The 15126-nt window shown below is 46.0% G+C and overlaps 1 protein-coding gene across 4 annotated transcripts in view; it reads right to left on the bottom strand.

Moving 5' to 3' along the window:
* The window catches only part of CYTH1 (cytohesin 1), an 82083-nt gene that overhangs the window by 44409 nt on the left and 22548 nt on the right, over positions 1 to 15126 (bottom strand). The gene's annotated exons all lie outside the window — the stretch shown is intronic.

Here is a 15126-nt window from a genome sequence, read left to right as displayed (position 1 = left end):
AGTATGTATATAGATCAACATATATAAAGAAAGAAATAGAGATAAATAAATACGTATATAGAGAGAAACAAAAATTGGTTATTTTACCTGCTGTTTTATAACCAGCTGTTTTTACCTACGACATTTCTCCAGGACTGTAGACGGTTGTCTGCCACATTTTTATCACCCATGGCATGGAGGTCATATTTAACCAGTCCCCTACTGGAAGACTTTTTAAGTGGTTTCCAACTTTTCTGCCAATCTCAACACCCATGCGCACACGTTCTGGCACGTGTCTCTCATTACTTCCTTAGTAAAAATTCTTCGAAGTACAATTCCTGGATTCAGATACAGCTTCCTATGTGTTCATGGGAGGTACTAGGGGGTCCCATAACTCACTTGCTCATACTTACGAGTGGCAATCAGAAGGAGAACTTGCACCTGTGGCACCATCATTGTAGAGAACATTCCTTGAGTGCTCCCTTTGCACCTGGCCTGACATGGCCGAACTCATGTAGTCTGGAAAGAACCCCATGAGGGGAGTGTCATCTTCAGCCCCAATTCACAGATGAGGACTCTGAGGCCCAGAGACGTTGCCCAAAGTCCCAAACCTGACATTCAACCAAGTGTCTGGATGCAGGGCCCACCCTCTGGCTGGCTCTACTGCTGGACCCCAATTCTCCTCCTCCCGTCAGTGCTGGTTGTAAACACAAACTCCTGCAGCAGGTGTGCAGGAAGCCCGAGCCTGCTGTCCAGCGGCCGGGTCCCCATGGCGGGGCAGAAACACGCACATCTCCAGGGAGACACCAGTGCGCCGCCTCGTCACACTCTGAAGGTGCTCAGAGGTGCCTCAAGGGCAGTGGCCTCAGCCCACCCTTTTCCTGCTTACCTAATAAAAAATATATACGCATGTATTTTTTTTTTTTGAGGAAGATTAGCCCTGAGCTAACTACTGCCAATCCTCCTCTTTTTGCTGAGGAAGACTAGCCCTGAGCTAACATCTATGCCCATCTTCCTCTACTTTATACATGGGACGCCTACCACAGCACAGTTTTTGCCAAGCAGTGCCATGTCTGCACCCGGGATCCGAACCAGCGAACCCTGGGCTGCTGAGAAGCGGAACGTATGCACGTATTTTTAAAAACCACTCTGTTTTGTGGAGGCAACTAATACAAACCCAACTTTTTACCTTTTAGTTGCATGTGTCAAAATCACAGTTACGGTTTCTCCTTCCCATCCTCCATCCCTAACACACCCCAGAAGTTCCATCCTGCTCCATTTCAAAATCTACATTTAACGATTCCCAAATCAGTATTTCTACGTTCTGGTGCCAGGGCTGGGCTTTGACGCTCATCCTACTTTTAAGACGACGGTCACTTCTATTTTCTACTTGCTATCAGCTGGTAGAGCGTTTCTCTGGAATAGACACTGGGAGGCAGCACGGCAGGGCCACCAGGCATGCGTACTTAGAGCGTTCACAGATCCTTCCAAAGGCGTGCCACTTCCCTGATAGGTTGGACCGCACTTCTGCCAGTCTGACAGGTGAAAAGCAGCTTCTTGCTGTTGTTACAGTCTGCACTGACTTGATCCTTTCATAAGTGTGAGCTACGTCCTCTGTCGTGAACTGCTTGTTCATATCCTTTGCCCATTTTCCTATTGGTCATCTTTTCCTTCTGATTTATATATTACTAATCCTTTGTATCATATGTTGCAAATATTATCTCACAATCTGTCACTTGTTTTTAACTTCAGTTGTAGTACGTTTTGTCTTACAGAAGTTCTTATGTGTTGCAATCAAATCTATAATCTTATCCTTCACAAGTTTCATCCAACATTCACTGAGCAAACTGAGTGTCGGGTACTGGAGACGCATCAGGAAACTATAGCACTTGCCCTTGTGGTGTTTATACTCTATCGGGAGCTGGGGAGGACAGGGAAACAAGAAGTGAAATACCCAGTACATAGGATGATAAATGCTACCTGGGGCAGGGCGAGCGGGGCAGGTGGTCAGGGATGGCCACTCCCGAGAAGGGCAAGGAAGCCAGCATGGCTGGAGCAGAGAGATCAGCGGGGGGGTGGGAGGGGGTGCGTCCCGGGCCTTGGGGGCTATTTTAAGGGCTGGTTTCCACTGTGGGTGAGACGGGCAACCGCTACCAGCGTCTGGAGCAGAGCGGAGGATCTGACTTCCTTTGCGAGGATACTGCTCAGGCTGGCGGGGCAGACCAGCCTGCAGGGCAGCCAGAGCAGAAGCAGGGAGACCAGCTGAGAGGCTGTCACAACATCCAGGTGGGAGAATGGCGGCTTAGGCAGTAAGAGGTCAAATCCCTGCTGTATTTACTTCTAAGACAGAGCCAAGGACTTGCCGATGGATTCCAGGTAGGGTGTGAAAGAAGTCCAGGATGACCCCAAGCCTTCTGGCCTGGGCAAGGAGAAGGGAGCTGCCATCCTCCAAGCAGCGGGCTGCCAACAGGACTCCCAGTTTCCACGCTACCCAGCAGGCCTCAGCCTCACAGTCTCCATCACTGAGTCCACTGTGTCTGCTCTGCTTCGTGGGACCTCGGGATTTTCAGCTCTGCTCCACTATTTGCCACTGCATTCTTGCTATACTGCCAAGTTCACATTCTCAAAAGATGGACTCTAAATGGCTCACGTAGCTGTGATCTCTGTTTGGGCACAGTGGGCCACCCCACAGACCCCCCAGCCAGCCCTCAAGATAGGATTCTTCCCATCTCCCCAAAGTTGTTTTTGTAAGAGCTGCCGCTTAGGTGTTAATTGGGAGCACCGAGGGACACACCTGGCCTAATACCAGCCTATCTTCCATGTGATTTCTGTTATTCCAAAGCTAGAGCAACAAATAGCACACTTTGTGAAAAAGGAAGTAATGAATGAAGACGCATGTCTTCAATTCCTTAAAACAGAAATTTAACTACTGAAGAACCAAATTATGAAGCTGACTCGCTCATAAGGAAAGTAACTGTACCACTTATCATTCGTATTGCGACATTTCTGAGATTGAAAGTGGGTACCAGTCATAATCCCATCAGCCAACAGGCGTACACTGGGACTGTCCGGGGCAAACGAAGCACCACCAGCCGGCTCATCAGGCCCGTCTACAGCATCCGTCCCAAGGACAGCACGTGGAGGATCAGAACACAGCCATTCAAAGGGAAGCTGCAAGGAGGCTTCAAAGTACATTCTGAAATAACTAGAAAAACAACGGCATATTACAAAACCAGAGCAGTTCCCTAGGCCTCAGAGCAGTGTCTGAGTAAGGAGATGGGAGACAGGAACTGGCCAGGCCCTGTAATGCGCACTAAACCAACAAAGCAGAAGAGAACACTTTATAGCTATTCATAATGAAAATCATACGTAAGGGCATCTGGACAAAGGTGCTTTGACTCAAGACATTTTCCATTTTCAATTAATAAAATACCTTAAATAGCCTTAATCCTTTACCCAGCCTCATCTCCTATGGTGACGGATAAGGGGAGAATGTGCAAACATGACAGTTTAAAATGACACTAAAAGAAAACGTACAAGAGCGCTCATGTAACATTCTGGAGAGCGTTTTTTCTTAGCATGATGCCCTCGCCCGTCACAATCCCAGGAGACAGAGACGCACTCAAAGCGGGAGTCGGAGAGTTAAGAGAGGGTCTGTCTGTAAAAGCGAGGGTGAGGTTTGGGGAGACCAGCAAGGAGTGAGGAACACCCCAGAGCCAGAAAGAGGGGCAGCCTATCACTGCCAGGTGATAGGTGGCTAGGTGGCTGAATGCAGGGGCCACTGGCAGGAGCTTGGGCCAAGGGTTCAGCTGACCCTCAGCTACCTGGCAGGGAGAAAACCGTGACCTCACTCTCCTCTGCCTTCAATCTCCTGGACAAATCCAACAGGTGCAGGAGGGCGCCTCTATCCAGAGCAGCCCCCAGCAGAGAGCAGGAGGGGAAGCACAGAGAGCGGAGATGGGGACACCACACCAAACCTCAAGAGACTGGGAGCCACTCCTTCAGTCTTCAGCGGCCCCATCATCTGCTCACTAAGTCTCAGCTCCTCATCATGGTTTCTGGACTCTCCTTAATCTGACCCTGCTCTCTCTCCAGGCTCACCACTTGTGCCTGGGTTTTTTTTTACCTTTAACCAAAATAACACGCATACTGCACATAAAAAGGCAAATAGTACCAAAGGCTTAAAACAGAAAATCAGTTTCCTGCCCAACTCTACCCTACACCCATCCTGCTTCATAGAGCTAACTCTTTCAGCTTTTTCTTCTGCTAATTACCTCCCTGTTTCTAAATAACGTGTCTACATTATTCATTCTCAAGTTTTCAGTTCTAGATGTCAACTGCCTGCCAAGGAAGACGAAGACTCAGTTTTCACCCTCCCCCTACACAGACTCAGTATAGTTAAATTTCCAGTTAAATCAGTATTTAGCATTTGCATAAATACTGCTCACAACTCAGCTACACCACATCCTGTGATGAGAACCACCAGAGAACGGCCTCAAGTGTCCTCTGTTCAGTTTGCTTAGCTCTGTGTGTCTGTTACTATTAATCGCCACACTCTTTACCCAGGCACGAACCCATCACAGCATCAGACGCACAGGAATCTGCTCTCCGAGCCAGCCCTCCAGAAACCTCCACCCCCTGCACACGTGGCCTGTGGCTCTCGAGGCTCTCACAGCATCCTCCTGAGCATCCGCCAGCCGTGTCCCAACGCTGGGTCCTATTTCTTTGATCCCAAGTTTTTGTCTTTCGTGGATTACCTGCTCATTTTGGGGGAGCACGTCCTCTAATAACTGACGGAGAAAGGATGTCGAGGGTGGGTTTCTCATCATTGTTGTTGTAAATTTTGCAGGTCTGAAAATACCTCTATTCTTCTCACACACTTGATTGACATTTTGGCTGAGTACAGAATTCCAAGTCGAAATCGTTTTTCCTCAGAATGCAGGGGGTGTTCCCTCACTGTTCGCTGTTCCCACTTTGCTGTTGGCCACGGCGCCATTCTGATCCCGGTACTCTATGTGTGACCTCGTCCGCTCTCAGACAGCCCTCAGGATGTTCTCTCTGCCCTTGGCATTGTGAAATTTAATAATAAAGTGTCTAAGTATGAGTCTGTTTCATACCTTATGCTAGGTAGACCTCAGTTCTAAAGTCTTATATTCTTTAATAATTTGCTATCCTTTTTTTTTCAATTCCCCTTTTTTGGGATTTCTATTAGTGGGACACTGGACCTCCACTGTGGATCCTCTAATTTTTCTTACCTTTTTACTCCTACTTTTCATCTCCTTTTTGAGCTGCTTTCTAGGAAACACTCTTGCAATGGACTGAACGTTTGTGTCCCCCACAAACTCCTAGGCTGAAACCCTAATGTGGTGGTATTAGGAGGTGGGGTCTTTGTGAGGTGATCAGGTCAGGAGGGTGGAGCCCTCGCAAATGGGATTAGCGCCCTCCTAAGAAGAGGCCAGAGAGCCAGCTTGCTCTCTTTGCGCCATGTGAGGACGCAGCAAGAAGACAGCACTCTGTGAACCAGGAAGTGGGCCCCCCAGAAGCCCACTGTGCCGGCACTCTGCTCTCAGACCTACAGCCTCCACAGCGGTGAGAAAGAAATGTCTGCTGTTGAAGCCGCCCAGGCTGCGGCACTCTGTGACGGCAGCCCCAAGGAGGACAGCTCTCCAGTTCAGCTTCCAATCTTTCTACCTTCCAACCTTTCTGAATGTTTTCTTCCTGCTATTTTTAATTTGCAAGAACTCACTCCTAATGTATGAATATTTCTTTTTGATAGCATCCTACTCTTGTTTCATTAATATCTAAGACTCTTAAGTACACAGTTTTAATTTAAAGCTTTCTTTTGTATCTTCCATGCCTTTTCCCTCACATTTCTTTTCTGCTGTTTGCTTTGTTCTCTTGTTAATGTTGACGGTTTTCCTTAAATGTTTAGTAAACACGGGCTGTTTTCTTCCTATTTAAGAACAAGGCACTAACAACTTGATTAGGAGCTCTGTGTGATGGGTGCAGCCTATTGGGTGGTGGGTGTCACTGTAAAATAATAAAACAGTAACAGGTAGAGACCCCAGGAGGGGTTCTGTAGGCTCTTTTCTTCTTGGGCTGGTGACCCAAAGAATCATTCTCCAATCTCCTCCCTGGGCAGTGTGGGCTATAAACCTGACCAGTAGCATTTGGGGAGCTAGGGAGAGGCAGAAAGGATGGGAAGTTCACAATTAAGTATACTTTCACTCACTCTCTTTGCCTTTACGGCCTTCTTCAGAAATTAAACCTTCATGTTTTACCAAAAGTGGAAGAGAAATCGCCTTGCTGCAAGAGATGGAGAAGAGACCTGAGAGTCTTAACTACTCACGATGAACACTTTCAACCCACCCTCGTTTTTAGCCTCATTCCATAGCTGCATTCACAGAGGCCCGTGGTGCCCTGAAGCCTTTCTGGGGTTTGGGGGTAAATCGCTCTGCTTCCCGACAGCCTCTCCCTCTGCAGCTTCGATCTTTCCTGACAAGCTGCCCGTGAAAGAAGGGCTTGGGGCACACAATCATGCAAGTGCCCTAAAGCCTCTGGGAGTGCACGTGTGGGTGGCTGGAGAGTGACAGAGACACCAGTGCTCTGCAGACAGAACCCACACACACCTGGAAATGCTGCAAATCTTTGGAAGGTTATGTCTACTCGGGTCACCTGGCAAAAGCGGATTTGTACTATTTTTCCTCACAGACATGAACAGCACCAAATAGACCTTGCAAAAAAAAAAAGAAAAGACTTGAGAACAGAGGAAAAACTGTCGCAAAGAACTCAAATGAAGAATTGAAAGGATGCTGCTGTTCCTTGACAAACACCCACCCCGCGGCTGGCAGAGCAAGCGCTGGGATTTCTGATCACATCTGCCGTCAGCACCTGCGTGAGGCAGACTCTTAGCACTTTTACCATCAAAAGAAAAAGTCAAACCAATTTAAAAAAACAAAGAACCCAAACCATGGCCTTTTGTCCTTTGCTTTATGTACATAATTTGACTTTCACTTTTTTCCAAAAGTCATTAACTTTTCCAAGGAAAAAATAAGAATAAGAAAGGTGCAATTCTTCACAAAGTCTGACCTTATTTTCTACGCGCAGAAAATCCATTATCAATGCCATAAAATACCATAAAAGTGGAAAACTGTATGGTTTTGAGTTTATGCATATCTTTTTCTGAGAAGGAGGTGGACACATCCTCAGTGGCTCCGAGAGAACCCTCACGGTGGGGAATCTGAGTCTGGGATCACAGCCCTCAGAGCAGGTGGAGGCAGCATGGTGCCCGGGAGAACCCCCTTTCTGGTGGTGATGGAACGATGCCCCGCAAGACCACACTTGGCAGTCACCACCACCAACCTCACCACAGTCCAAGGAGACACGTGGAGACGAGCCACGTGTTCTTTAGAAAATACGCATTTGACGTATTCATGATGCTAAACAGAAACACCTTCCTGCACGAAGACAGAGTACGATTCACAAGTGAAAAAGAAGAGAAATAAAACTGAAGTTGAAATAAACTTCAAACTAGACCGGAAAGCAGTTGCTAAGTAGTTTTAAATGCCCTTCAAAACAAAGTCAAAAATATTGGAGGTAGTGAATTCAATCTGTGCTGCCCTCTGCTGGCTAGATGACGAGACTGCTAAAAAGATACAATTAGCTATTCTGCCGATAAAGTAAACGACCCTTTGAACGTATACAGGGAGGACAGAGGGCATTCACGCTCTGCTAGTACACAGGCCATGCTCTGGTGATGCTCACCAGTACTTACCTGCTGAAAGGGTTTTGTTAATATTAAAATTGTCTTGCCCTTTGTCCACACACTAGCTAATCTGTGGGAATAGGTAACAGCCAACGGGAGCTTATATTATACAGCAGACAAAAACAACAAACACCACACACACTAAGTAATAAATTCACCAGCATGCTAGAAAGCACAAGTGCTGTGGGGAAAAGAAGGAATCAGGAGTGGATGCCTGGGGACACAGTTTATTAAAGTATTGAGCACAGTCAGGACGGGCATCACTGAGAAGAGAAAATCTGAGCCTTAAGAATCCCCACTCACAGCCCCTAAAAAATAGACCACATACAGGCTTTTCTTTTCCAAAATTTTGTGGTGTACGAAATGCACTTCTACTCTTCTCGAACCTCCTACCTCCTATGCCTCAGCCTGTGGACTAAGGAAATTAACTATGCGGTGCCTGCAAGCTTTGATCACCAAGGCCGCTTCCCCACAGAGGCCCGTGTGGGCCAGAGCCACTGGGCCACCAAGCCGCCCCTCGCTGTGTCTTTCGAGAAGAAAGTCTCATCCCCTGGTCACCTGAGAGTCTCTCACTTTCAACCAGAAAGAGCCCAACATTCAGAACACCTGTTCTCCCATTTTCTGACTGGTGTTCACACACACATTACACATTATCTTTAAAAAGAAAAAAAGTACATGCTGAGTACTGTGCATTCATTCAAAAAACATCTGAGTCCTTACTGAGTGTTCAGTTTAAAGGATGCCTGTTGACCTGTGCTGAATACTGTGTGAGCTGGTGCTGGGGCCACACACAATGCTCCCTGGAAACAAGAAGGGTCCTGGAGGACCCAGGTGATGGCAGCGGTCTGGTCACATACTACCGTGTGACATGCTAAGGACTAGGCTACGGAAGAGGCTGGTACTCCAGACTCTTAGAGGAAGGATGCCAAAAAGCAGTCCCTGGGAGAGGCAGGGAGAAAGGGGGAATGGGCAGTCGAAAAAAGGAGAGTGGCTTGTGAGAACACCCATATTCTTAGTGACATTATCTGGAGGAGATCTGGGGACACTCAAATACCAATCTGTGGCCACGGTCGTTTTTTTTTTTTTTTTTGAGGAAGATTAGCCCTGAGCTAACATCTGCTGCCAATCCTCCTCTTTTTGCTGAGCAAGACTGGCCCTGAGCTAACATCCGTGCCCATCTTCCTCTACTTTATATGTGGGACACCTGCCACAGCATGGCTTGCCAAGCGGTGCCATGTCCACACCAGGGATCCGAACCAGCGAATCCTGGGCCGCTGAAGCAGAATGTGCGAACTTCACCACTTCACCACCAGGCCAGCCCCAGTAGCCACGGTCTTGAAGGAAGGAGAGACCAAGCTTGAGGGCTGAGTAGGCACTGTCTGGGAGAAGGGCATATTTAGACAGAGCTGCACAGCACAAGAGGCCCTGGTGCTGCCTGGCTCCCCACCTGGCTACTGTCACCCCACAAGAACCCCACCACCCACTGAGACCTGTTCGCCTTTCTGTACTTACATAATGACGTTTCAGCCTTCCAAGAATCTGGCCCCCAACATAACTTTCCTCCCCTGAACAAACCCTCAGTCCAGTTATTCTACTGTTTTTGAAAATGATTTCATACTTAAAGTCAGAGAACAAGTATTTATGTTGGCTGGGCTGCACATTCTCTTCCCAGCCAGGAAGCAAACCTACCTGGACAAGAAGTCTGTGTGAAAGAGAGACCTAGGAAACACAGACTCAAAGATAAAAGGATGGGAGGTCCCAACAGGAAACGGGCTCATGGAGCTGTTAGACAGCCTGATAAGGTCTGTCACGCTAACTAAAGGGACACGTGCTAACACACAACAATCAATCAGGTAATTTTTAAAAGCATGGATCAGTTTGCAAAAAACACAGATACTTTCACTCTTTTGAGCATCAAAATAACCCTGGAGTAGAGCAGGGGATCACTCCTACCATCCGCCTCCTCACCCCCACTTCACAATGACGCGAGCTGAGGACACACGCAGAGCGGCCAGAGCCACACTGACCACAGCCTGCCAGCACCAAGCCCAGCGGGGTTCTTCCCGAGGAGATCTGCGCCCTCACCACCGCACGGGACCCTCGGAGGAACCAGAGCCGCCAGCGTGGAGGCTGGCAAGCGCAACTTCCCTTACCCCTGAGACCGCCTCAATGGCAGCCCCTCTCTACTGAAACAAGCTGAAGAACCACAAAAGCGAGTCAGTAAGAAACTTCTCCTAAAGGCTAAATTCCAGTCTTTTCATTTTTATCCAACTAAGCTGCTAATGAAATAAAGCATAAACATTAAATGATCCCCCTGAGTTTTTTTAACTCACAAAAAAGGATTATCTCATTGAAGGCAGAGTAATACTAAACCTACTCTCTTCTTGTGTTGCAATTACAGAAGAAATACATAATTACTACACTCCGGGGTCAGGGGGAGGGGGCAGAACATATAAAATACAAAAATAAAAAAGGTTTTTTCTACCGCCATCTAGTAATCTTCACAGAAAAAACCACTAACACCTTGACACCGCTCGTGCAGACCTTTTTCTTTGTATTTAACACACGCGCACATACAGCTGTACAGGAGGGCTTTTCCTAGATAACAAAGATTAAACAGTATGTATTTTTCTACAAGTTACTGTTTTCAATCAATATGTCTTAGAGACTGCCCTACTTCCGAACGTACAGCTCTACCTCGCTTTTTTTTAATTGGTACATCCCCCAGTGAGGTTTGTGCCACACTCTGATTTGCCACTGATTTGTAAGCTGTCTCCAACGCTTTGCCGTCACACATGTGTCTTTTTGCACATGTGGAAGCACAGCTGAGGAAGAGATTCAGAAAAGCTGGATTACAGAGTCGACTGATGCAGGCACTTAACTTTTTATTTGAAACAATTTTAGACTCAGAAAAACTGCAAAAAAGAGTTCTCACATACCCTTTGCCCACCCTCCCCTCCATCACCACGTGACATAACCACAGCACCGTTACTGGGCCCAGGAAATTCAGACCGAGACAGTGCTAACCGTTCATCTGGCAATCCTACTGGAACTTCACCAGTTTTCTCACTAATGTCCTTTTTTTCTGGTCTAGGATCCAATCCAGCAGACCCCGCTGCAGCTAGTTGTTGTGTCTCCTTGGTCACTTCCAATTGTGACAGCTCCCCAGTCCTCGTGTGTCACGGACTTGACGTTCTGCAGAGTACCGGTCAGTTATTTTGTAGAATGTCCCCCAACTTGGATTTGTCTGCGGTTTTCTACTGATTTGATCAAGGTTGTGCATTTTTGGCAAGAATGGCACAAAAAGCGAGGCTATATTCTCAGTGCCTCATACCAGTGGTACATGAAACGGATGAATCCTTCACTAGTGTTGTAAAGGGGAGCCACTAGGCCTCTGCAAAGTGACTGTTTGTCCTTTGTGATTAGGAAGGATGCTGCTAGGAGATACTATGAGGGTGCAGACATCAGTCCCTCATCATCCTTTCCTGCCCATCCACTTTAGTGTCAATGGCTGGAGCTTCCTCCAGTTGGCACCTGTGTCTTTCAATCCGTCCCCGTCATTTTTTCAGCACCTCCTCACTTTCTGCCATCACATGATTTTCCGGGCAGGCTTCTTTTGTATTCTTCCCTGCCCCAGTCCCGGAATCAACGATTTCTCCAAGGATCTGCGGTTCCTTTTCATGGAGAATGGTATTTGGAAACCAAAATCTGGGCATCGAGCACACGCTATAAGCAATCTTAACTGCTACAGACACTATCAAACTGCCTTCTCAAAGTCCGCACCGACTCCTCCCCACCACACACCACAGGACCGTCCACCTGCCCACCTCCCCCACGCTCCTCCTCTCTGGGGATCTGACCGCTGTTGTGACGTCAGTTTCTCTGTTACTGGGAACACTGAACACTTAGGTTCACAGCAACCATGTTTCTCCTGTGAATTGCTCACATACTTTGTACTATTTTCTACTGTTGTCTTTTTATCTGTTTCTATCTTGATGTATTGTGGGCAGTAATCCTTTGCTTGTAAGTGCTGCAAGTCTTTCTTCCAAATACACTGCCTGTCTTAACTTTCTTTATACACACCTTAATATATAGAGAGAATATACATATTATGTACATATATATATACACACTTTGACCTATAATCCATCTGGAGTTTTCTTTCTTTGTTTTTAAAGTACAGAATGACGGGGGAATCGAAATTTTTTCTGAAGGGATAGTCACTTGTCATCACCATTGGTTGAAAGCCGGTCCTTTGCCCAGCGACCTGAAGTGTCACCATGATCCGTACAAGGTAGGCCTAGGAGTCAAGTGCTCAGCTGCATCCCCGCTTCACCACTTACTGGCTGTTGGTATGCAAGGTGCTTACTCTTTCCATGTCGTTAGTTTTCTCATCTAGGAAATGGAGAAAATTTTCCCACTTCACAGAGTTATTGAAAAAGTACTTAAAACAGTGCAGACATCTAGTAAACATTTATTACATGTTAACTATTATTATTATAAACTGAATTTGCATAACCATTGGTCTGTCTAGCCAGTGCTGTCCAAAATAAAAATGTGAGCCAAATATGCGATTTTAAATTTTCTAGTAGCCACACTAAACAATTAAAAGAAACAGGTAAAGCAAACTTTAATAATGCATTTTATTTAACCCAATATATCTAAAATATTATTTCAACATATAATAATATAATAAATAATTAATAAGATTGTACTCTTCTTTCGTGCTGAGGTTCCACACTCCAGTGCGTGTTTCACACTCAAAGCACACTTCCAGGCCTCACTTGTCGTTACCACAGGAGACAGCACAGGCCCAGCCAGCCCACTGACTCGGCTGCAAGTTCTTGTAAAAAACACCACACGCACACGCGGGAGAAGCACTGAGAGAAGTGGATATTCGTTCACGACTGAAAAAAGTCTCCAGGCTAACTAGAAACAGAAGGAACCTTTTTTAACATGATAAAGGGTATCTACAAACAGCTTCTAGGAAATGAGACCCTTGCTGGGGAACCCTGAGCGCTCTCCCTGTGAGCCTGGGAGGAAACGCAGGGTGTCCAGCCTCGGCAACTCATCCATGCTGTGCTGGAGGGTTTCTAGCCCCATCTCTCTCAATCAAGGGGCCCCCAGAGCATCAGGCCCTAATGCCCCAGCCAACGACAGGGCAAGAACAAAGGCAAGAGGATGGGGAAGAGGGACGAAACGAAACCATTATTATCACAGTTGGTTTGACTGTCCACAGAGAAAAGGTAAAGATAAATTGTTAGAATCACTGACAAGGCTGCTGGTCAGAAGATCAATATCTAAAGGACAAACGCATTCCAATACACTGGCAACCAACAGTAACGAAAATCAGTATACATCTATCAACAATGTAGAAGAGTCTTAAGGAAAAACATTCTCAAACTTTACTGAAAGACTTTAAAGAAGTCTTTAAAAATGGAGAGCGAAACCATACTCATGACTCAGTATATTAAATGTGTGCAGTTTTTTTCCAGACAATCTATAAACTCAATGCCATTGCAAATCACAACCCCAGCAGGTTTTAGCTGTTTGTTTTAGGGATTCTAATACAGCACGGTACTGGCATGGGACAGACCCACAGGACAGAATGCAGAGCCCAGAAATAGCCCCACACAGATATAAACACTTGACACGTGACAGAGCTGGCCACACAGATGAGTGGGAAGAAAATCGCACATGGATTTTTCCATAAATGTCACTCGGGATTATCCTTCCCATGAATACCAGGAAATATGAGCACGAATGTTCACAGCAGCATTTGGAGCAATAACCCCAAACTGGAAACCACCTAAAAGTCCATCAAAAGTGGAACAGATTTTTTTTAACTGTGGTATATTCAAACAATGAAATATTATACGTTGGCAAAAATGAACGAACTATGGCTACAGGAAACAATGTGGTTAAATCTCATGGAGATAATGTTAAGCAAAAAAGGCCTTCAAAATTAGAAGATAACTTTATTGGAAAATTTTTTTTTTTTGAGAAAGATTAGCCCTGAGCTAACATCTGCTGCCAATCCTCCTCTTTTTGCTGAGCAAACTGGCCCTGAGCTAACATCCATGCCCATCTTCCTCTACTTTTTTTTTTTATATGTGGGACGCCTGCCACAGCACGGCTTGCCAAGCGGTGCCATGTCCACACCCCGGATCCGAACCAGTGAACCCCAGGACGCCAAAGCGGAACGAGCACACTTAACCACTTGCGCCAACGGGCCAGCCCAATTGGAAAAATTTTATACCAAATCCAAGAAAAGTGTTAAGGACAGACTAAGATATTTTTTAATATGCAAAGTCAGAACACAGACCTCTCACATACCCTTTCCTAGTAAACTTCTAGAGAATGTGCTTCTGCAAACTTAAGGAAAACCAAAAACAGGAAAGACATGGGCCTAGGAAGAGGTGATCCAACAGAGAGGTAAGCCCAGAGTGACTCTGCAGGGAAGACGAAACAGGCCACACAGCAGAGCAACTATGGAGATCTGAGCAGAAGAATGCTGAGCCCCGTCCAGGGGAAGACGACTGACTGATGCGTCTAAGCAGGTGGAAAACATTACAGATAAGCGCGGGGCAGAGGTGCAGTACTTTGGGAAGCAACTGATAATTTCCAGAAAACCAGGCAAAGGACAAACGGAGGCAACCAATAGCTCCATGAAAACAAAGAGTCGTACCAGAAGGACGGCAGGGTTGTAAAGAGCGGCGTGGTCGACAGAAACCCACAGAGCGCGTCTGAAATGGCAATCAAGCAGGAGCAGGAGACTACTGTTTTAAATTTGGACATAAATTGTGTGAAAAACAGTTAAAAAAATTCAAAACGGCTGCCCCTCAGGAAAGGGTCTCCAGGGGGGCAGGGAATTGCTATTTTTCATTATAACCCTTTAATTCACTATGATGTTTTTCTTTCCTCCAAGACGGCAAATGTTTGTCTGGATTGTTATTTAAAAGACATTATATATATATATATATCACATAGACTTTTAAATAAAGGGGCTGATTTTAAATCAGTACAGTGCTTCCAAACATCAAGATCAAACGGAATTCGTGCTGATTACATCGAGGGTTCACTATGTGAAATTTAACCATATTTTAAAAATTACTTTAACCCAAAATGGTATCAACACGTTGAATTTCCTTAAGGTAGAATTTTTTTAAATTGAGATAGAATTTACAAACCATAAAGTTCACTCTTTTAAAGTGTACAATTCAGTGCTTTGTAGTATACTCACAAAGTTACGGAAGTATCACCATTACCCAATTCTAGAACGTTTCTAATCACCCAAAAAGAAAACCCTACAGCCCCTCAGCAGTCACCCCCACTGCCCAGACCCCCAGCCCTTGGCAACCACTAATCTACTGACTCTGTGG

The sequence above is a fragment of the Equus przewalskii genome, chromosome 10 (assembly GCF_037783145.1).
Source record: "Equus przewalskii isolate Varuska chromosome 10, EquPr2, whole genome shotgun sequence".
Taxonomy (NCBI): Eukaryota; Metazoa; Chordata; class Mammalia; order Perissodactyla; family Equidae; genus Equus; species Equus przewalskii.
Note: the sequence above shows the minus strand (reverse complement) of the source record. Positions and strands in the feature narration are given on the sequence as shown.